General features: G+C 47.1%; 1 protein-coding gene across 5 annotated transcripts in view; it reads left to right on the top strand.

Moving 5' to 3' along the window:
• The window catches only part of WRN (Werner syndrome RecQ like helicase), a 162362-nt gene that overhangs the window by 153132 nt on the left and 1040 nt on the right, over positions 1-8190 (top strand). The window lies entirely within an intron of this gene.

Raw genomic sequence — 8190 nt, forward strand, 5'->3', positions numbered from 1 at the left:
CTTCCCCAGGAAGTCCTTTCCTCACTTGGACTCTTTGTGGCAGCCCTGGCCCCTAGTCCATTGGGCTGAGAACTTCTCACACATAGAGTTAGTCAGGGATGGGCAACCACCCAGGGCACCATGGCACTTCACATACATGTGTGTGTGCGTATGCGTAAACACACACACACACACACACACACACACACACACGTGTGAGCAGCCTGCTCTCAGGAGGAGCTGAGCAGGCACGTGTGGGTGGGGTGGTGCGGTGCGGTGCGAATCCAGGACTTTTGCTTAAATTTTCACTGTTGGCCCCCGTAGAAGTTTAAATGTAGATGCTGAAGTGTTGCTGCTCTGTGGCATATTTAATCTGTGTTCATCAGAACGTCTCAGTTTTATTTTATTTTTGACACCTCTTTACAGAAGGTACTATATAGGATCATTTCATTTTTGGTTTTCTCTCCATAGGGGACAGGGTTGCCAACTCAAGAAAAGAATTTTTACTGAAGGTCTGCTAATTTTTTACTGACATGTTTTAAATAACCTAAATGTAACCCTTCTGGCAGGCCCTGGATGGCTTTAACGAAGACAGGGTTCAAAGGCAGTATGCATCTTTGTAATGCCCTTTGCTTAACTACAAAAACCCTTTCTACAATGGTATTTCATTGCTTTCCTCACAAAAACTGTTCAGGAATAAATTCTTTTCCACAGTATATCTCATAGGCCCTTTAGTGGCAGATGCTTCCAAATTTTTCTGCAGAATTTAGTTTTCTCAACCCTTTCCTTCAGTGGTTCTTGTGTAGCTGTGACAAGGCAAAGATGGGAATCCCATACATGAGTTTGAGGGTCATGATTTCATTAGGGATTCTTCCACCAGGGTATATCTGTGATATAGATGTTTCACATTTGTATAAAACAAACTTTTTCTGGTGTGATTAATTGAAATTTGAAAGCATCACTGGCAGCCATCTGTCTTGGGAGACCACGGAGATTGTGCCTTTGGCGGGTTAGTGGGTACCACCACAGCTTCTTGAGTGGCAGAGGAGTCCAATGCACAGCAAGCAGACCATTCGGCAGGTTGCACATACAAACTCGGTTGAGCATACAATGGCATGTTGAGTACCATTTTGTCTTGCCTGCCTTTGAGGCCTCTTCTCTAGCTCATCGTTGACCCTGTCTATCTCGAAGCAACATAGGCCCTGTTTCATGGTGGCTTTCCACTCGCAGCGGTCTGAAGCAGTTGATTCCCAGCGTTGGCTATTGATGCGCAGCTCACAAACATTTTTCTTGCAGACATCAACAAAATGGAGTTTGGGCCATCCAAGTTGACATTTGCCAGTGGCCAGCTCACCATAGAGTATGTCCTTGGGGATTCAGCCATCACTTACATGATTCACATGTCCTAACCAATAGAGGTGTCTCTGTCTCAGGAACATGAACATATGGGGTATCTTGGTCCATTCTAGAACAGCAAAGTTGAGATTTTGCCACACTGTGTTATGCACAGGATACTGCAGAGACATCAAAGTTGGAAACTGTTCAATATTCTTTCTTCCTTAGCAGAAGGAGTCCATGCTTTGCTGCCGTACAATAGACAGCTAAGTATGCAAGTGCTGTAGATGGACATTGTCAATAGAATGAGTGCTCTATTTTTACAAAGTCTCTTTTGAAGTTTAACCATGGCATTGCTCGTCTTTCCACTGCAAGCATTAATTTCAGCTTCCAAGCCAAGATTTTGCAAGATGTTGGAGCCTAAGTAAGTGAAATTGTCAACCGCTTCCAGGCTTTCATCATTTATTCTAACTTCAGGAAGGCAGTCAATTTGTTGACCAATGACTACTGTCTTCTTTAAGCTAATGGTCAAACTGAAATAGTCACAAGCATGAGAAAGGTGATCCATGAGACTTTGCAGTCTTGCTTCTGAATGGCTAACAATCGCTGCATCATTGGCAAAGAGCATTTCACAGACAACAACTTCTCAGGTTTTCATTTTCGCTTGGAGACAACCAAGGTTAAAGGGTTTCCCATCAGACCTGGTCAGAAGGTATATTCCTCCTGAAGATCCACTGAATGCATATTTGAGTAGCACAGTGAAGAAAATCCCAAAAAGCATTGGAGCTAGGCAGAGATGACCCGACCAGGGTGGGGCCTGGGGCAAATCAGCCTGTGTGGGGCCACGCCCCTGCACACCCTGGATGTGAAGAAGCTGGCAGCGGATTTGGCGGTGGGGTGGGGATGTGCCAAGAGGCTGGATGCGAAGCTGGTGGAGGTGCTGAGTCACTGCAGCCACTCAGGCCAGCTCCACAGGGCCCCCCAAAGCCCCCACCCAGGACAGCCCTGGAACTAGGACACAGCCCTGTTTGACACTAATCTCGATTTCAAAATTCTTCCAAATGTGACCCATCAAACAGCACTGTTCCACACATACTGACATGGAAGGACTTGATGATGCTCAGGAGTTTAGGAGGGCAGCCAGTCTTCTTCAGGATTCAGAGCAAACTGACAAGATCAAAAGCTTTGGTGTATCGATAAATGCTATGTATGGAGATTTCCTTTGTTCATGGCACTTTTCTTGTAGCTGTCTTGAGGAGAATTTCATATCCATCGTGGAGCTACTGGATTTGAAATCACATTGAGACTCAGGGTAGACTGTCTGCAAGGTTCTGCAGTTTTAGTAGGATGACTTTGGTGAACAGCTTCCCAATGATGCTAAATAAAGATATACCATAATAGTTGTTGCAGTCACTCATGTCACCTTTATTTTTTTACAGAGTGACTACATTTGCATCCTTCATGTCTTGAGGAACTTCATCTTCTCTCCAATACTTGCATATTAATTCATGCAGAGAGAGGAGGAGAATAGATTTCCTGCACTTAACTTCAGCCAGTAAGCAGTCTGCACCTGGGACTTTACCACAAGCAAGCTGATCAATGGCTTTTTTCTACTTCGTCTTTTTTCATAGTTAAGAGCTGTCAAGGTTGAGAGGTCTTCAAGTGCATTGAGAGCAGGCACGGGCCATATTTTCATGAGTAGAGTTCTGAATAATGTTCAACCCATTGATCCATCTGCTTATTGCAGTCATTCAGGACTTCACCTGTGGAGGATTTTAAAGGGGAGGTCTTCCTTGGAACAGGCCTAAGAGCTTTTGTGATGCCCCCATACATTGCTTGCATGTCACCTCTGTCAGCAGCTTTTTGGATACTTTCGCACTGTTGTAGCCAATAATGGCTTGCACATCATCTCACTGTACATTTGACCTTTTGCTGGATCTCGTGAAGTGCCTGCAAGTTGGAGTGGCTAGGGTCACACTTATATTTAAGGAAAGCTGACCATTTATTTTCTATGAGTGGGATAATTTCAGATGAGTTCTCATTGAACCAATCATTTGAGCTGTGATGCAAGGTACTACAAGAGTTCAAGGCAGTTGGATAGATGGCTCCTTTGAGCTGACTCCAGTTCTCCTCAGCAGTATTACATAGAGATGATAGAGCCCCAGAGAGAGTTTAATTGAGACAGTGTGTATTCAGCTTTCAGTTGTGTGGCATTTGTTTGTAGTAAAGAGAGTGTCTTAGTCTTGTACAGTTTCCTGGGACACAATTTGACTTCAGTGCATACCAAGGAATGATCGGTATCAAAGTCAGCACTCTGATAGGATTGTGTAATGATTACATCACGGAAGTCTCATGAGCAGGTGATAATCAGTTGATACCAGTGTGCAGGTCATGGGTGGCACCGAGATACTTTGTGCTGAGGTTTTGCACTGAAGAAAGAATTTGTTATACGTAGCTCATTACATGAACATAGTTCGAGCAAACATTGTTCGTTTTCGTTCAGTTTGCTGACATCACTGGTTCCCAAACAGTGAGACCGGGCAGCCTGCACCTCACCTGGAGTAAATACACCAGTGCAAAAATACTAATTATAGACAAGTCCTCCTGCCCAGTTTGACTTGTCCAGAAACTTTCTTGAATTGCTTTTTAATTTGGTGTATATAGTAGTTCTTCTTGGATGAGTGTCCCAGGTTCTTAGGCAACCCAAAAATAGTTGGTCAGTTAACTGGTCAATATAGTCAAATAATGGTCAAGTATTTTAAGCATTAATTTATTAGAACAGGAAAGAAAGACTTGAATCTTCAATAGCTTAGGTTCTTAAACTAATTACAGAAAATAATCATTACTGTGAAACCATTTAAATTCTAAAAAAATGTAATGAATTATTATAATAGTGTCCACAGAATCATAGAAAAGTAGGGCTGAAAGGGTCATCTAATCCAGCCTCCTGTTCAAGGCAAGATCATCTTAGCCCATCTTAGCATTGGTGGTACTCAAGCTCCAGCCCACCAGCAAAATGCAGCCTGTGAAGCCTTGGAATTGAGACTATGGGGCTTCCCACAAGTTAGGAAATTTGGTAGTGGGGGAGCAATGGCAGTACTGCCACCCCATCCTGCTGCCAAAATCGCAAGCCCCATGAGACCAGTCTGAGCTGGGCCATGACCTTCCCTCTGTGTGGCCAGATCGGAACCGGGCCAAGCCCCTTTCGATCCAGGCTGCCAGGTTGGGGCTGGGCCACACCCCCTTTCCTCCACCTAACCAGGTTAGGGCTGGACCATGCCCTCTTCTTCCCACAGGTCCAAGCCACTCTCTCCCCCTGCCCCTGAGCTAGATTGTGGCTAGGCCATGACCTCTCCCCACGTGGCACTGTGTTGTGGCCATGTCATGGGCCTTCCTCCCATGGGACCAGGTTTAGGCTGACCCCAAACCCCTTTTCACTGCTGGATTGGAGCCAGACTGTGCCCCTGTCACCTCTGTGTGGCCAAATGGGGCCCCACCAGCTCCAGCCTGTAGAGGGATTAGGCATTGCCCATTCAGCCCACCAGCACAATACCCAAAAAGATCAAGAAGGCCCTAGCTTATCACAGGTAAACCAAGAGGATGAGAGCAAAAGCAATTTGTTAAAATACACTCAAGAGATCCAAGGAAAAGGACCATGGTCCCCATAGCAGAGGAATGCAAAAACTCCCACAGTCTGCCAGTTTGACCATGGAGTAAAATTTCTTTCTGATCCCAGAAAAGGCAATCAGCCCAAGTTCCCCTAGCCAGGAACCTCCAGGTGCAAGAACATTGGCACACCTCACTGAAAATCTCGCACCAACATCCAGTGCTTCTGAATAACGTGAAGAGACAAGTAACACCTGAGGCAGCAGGAGGTGAAAAAGTTCTTTTCCTGGCCCCATGTGGCAATTAGCAAGGCATGGAGACATGGGAAAACTAAAAACTCTGCGCTGCAACCTGTGAATTACAAACTCCATACATTACACACTGTAACTGAAAAACCAGAACTCTCCTTTCTGTTATTCTATCCACTCCATAAACTTGTCCCCACTCTTCAGTCCTGTTTTATTTGTGGAGATTTGCTTTATCCACCTGTTCTGGGGTGCAGAGCTCTTTTTACGATCTCCAAGCAATGTGTGTGTGTGGGGGGTAGGGGGGGCGTCTCCTGGGCTTCCAACTAGTGTACTTCACAGCACGTTCCAGACATTACTACTCCTAGATCACCCCTAACCCATGGCTTTCAATCTCTTCTTGAAAACCTCTAGTGAAGGATATCCCATAACTTTTGATAGTGAACTTGTTCCTGATATGCAATCTAAATCTGCTTTTCTGCAGTTGTAAGCCACTGCTACACATCCTGCTCTGCAGTGAGGGAGAAAAGGTATTCTCCCTCTTTGTATTGCAGTCCTTCAGGTACTTGGAAATGATTGACAAGATCATCACCTGCACTCCAAACCTTTTAATCCTTCTGCCCAGAGCCTTGTTAGTCTCCTCTGATCTGATCTGGTCTGCTATTACTGTCAGCATCATTGGTACCTAGATGGACAGGCAGGAAAGGTTAGTGATCTGAAGGATGGCTGAGTTCTGACAGTCTCTCTGTGATATCTTGAATATGGGTTCTTCAAACTAGGGCCCCAGCACGTCCCCTGGGACTCCTGATCCAGATGACAGATAAGTGCTTCCACTCCTGCAGGAGGGAATCTCCAACTACTACCACTCTCCTCTTCCCTCTTGCTGGAATAGTCCTGGAGCATCCATCCCTAGGACCCTGCATTTCTTGCCTTCTGGAGACACAATCTCTGGTCCTTGCCAGCTGTTGTTTTCCCCTCTGCCTTTTCCCTAGCTTTTACGTAAGTATAAATGTGAGGAATATTCAATTGAACAATTCTTTTTCTTCTTCTATTTGCCTTTTATCCCAGAACCCCAGGATCAGCCCGAACAATTACAAAAATCCAAAAGGATGGGCAGGAAGGAAGGAAAATAAAACTCACACAGTAATTATAGAAGGCAGATGTCCATTTTTCTTTGCTGGTGGTTATAGTCATTGCCCCACCACCCCAGCATGCAGTAGGTCCTGCACCACCACGTCGGATAATAGAAATAAGGGAAAGGAGGCTGGAAGAGCTTTGAAGAGAAGCAGAGCAGGGGACGCTTGCTTCTAAATGATGCGTGGCATGAATGCTGTGTGCCCCCAGAGGATGTGGGGGCACAGTGACTGCCCACAGGCAGAGGTGTCAGCAGCGGGGGTGTGGCAGTGACAAGTGGGCAGCTCCTGCAGGCAGCAGCAGGGGTTGGGGTGGAGGTGGGTGGTAACCTCCCGCAGACGGCAGCAGCGGCCAGTGGCAATCAGAGACCTTCCACAGATGCCATTGGCAGTGACGGGGGAGCGGTGGCGAGCGGCAACTGCCCACAAGCACTGCCATCAGCATTGGAGGCGCTTTTCACAGGGAGTGCACCACCAATCTCAGGGGCTGCACATGCACCTGTGTGCACCCTCTATGCATCGCCAGTGGTGTGTGGATCTCGGGAAGGAGCTGTTGCTTCTGCTTCTGCTAACAAATGACACGATGGAATGAAAAAGGAGGCTACCACCATCTGTGGCTTTATGGAATATTTGACAATATTTAATTGTGGACAACTGATATTATTTGACCAGTCCATTGACCAGTTTGCCAGCCCTATTATTTGCATATTTTAGCTTTTCTTTAAAATTTTAACACCTATACTGTGCCTTTTAAAACAACAAAAAATAGAAATTCCAAAGAACATCGTAACGGTTTTGGGAGGTGCTGTGTTGTATGCACCAGTCCATTCCAGACTTTAGCTGCTCCTGTTCATCAAATGTAGTTCATGTTCACATTACTGCAATTTTAAAAAAATATGCATGCGTTTCTTCATGAAATGATGTGAACCCTTCCACCACTATTACATTCCCCTAATGGGGAATTGGTTGGTCTAGGTGTGTAATATTACGTTATCCATATAAGCATGAACATGCCTCTTGCAGCATCTCAAACTCCTTTGAGACGCTCCAGGATGCATGCTGGGAACAAAAACACATTCCCTGTGCTGCAGATTTGCAGTGCAGGTTCAGAATTTTATACCTGGAGATCCAGGTGTCAAAATATAACCAAGGGGGGAAAAGTGGGGCAGGAGGCTTGGTAGCCAGCCAGAGCATCTCTATTGGTGGCCCTTGCCTTCGTGCTGAAGCACACTGCCTGCCCATATGGGGAGGCTGCAAGGACCTGGATCTGGGCTCCGTGCCAGGTAAGTAGGGGGTGGAGGGGCTGGAAGAGGGGGGAGGAGACTATGGAGGGAGCCCCTCCTTGCTTCCCCAGCCCTCTGATTGTTTCCGGAGCTTCTCCCTCCTTCCCCCAGCTCTCTGATTTCTTCCCCAGCTTCCCCCTCCTTCCCTAAGCTCCTCAATGCTTCCCCAGCTCCCTGCTCACTTCCTCACCTGGCCCTGCCCCTACCAGACAGCTCACACTCACCAGCTGTAGCAGCAGCCTTTGGGGCTGCTCGAGTCTTCGTGGCACAGCCCCCACCCCACGGGGCAGCAGGGATCGGTCCTGGCCATCTGACACCTGTACTGCTGCTGCTGCATCATGTGTGTGGCCTGGCAGGGTGCGATGTGGCACCGCAGGCTGTTGAGCTGCTCAGATTGAGTAGCATTGAGCCCTGGGTTACAGTCAGAGGAACCCCAGCTGCCTGACAGCATGCAGTGCCACTTGGTGCCCTGCCGAGCCAGGCGGCACCCGCACAATGCAGCAGCAGCGCAGATGCCAGGCAGCCAGGGCCGATCCCCACACCGTGTGGGGCAGCTGTGACGGGAGGCTCCGAGTGGCCCCAATGGCCACTATTGCAGCTGATGTGTAC

This window comes from Crocodylus porosus, unplaced genomic scaffold, assembly GCF_001723895.1.
Source record: "Crocodylus porosus isolate Cpor-Errol unplaced genomic scaffold, CroPor_comp1, whole genome shotgun sequence".
NCBI lineage: Eukaryota > Metazoa > Chordata > Crocodylia > Crocodylidae > Crocodylus > Crocodylus porosus.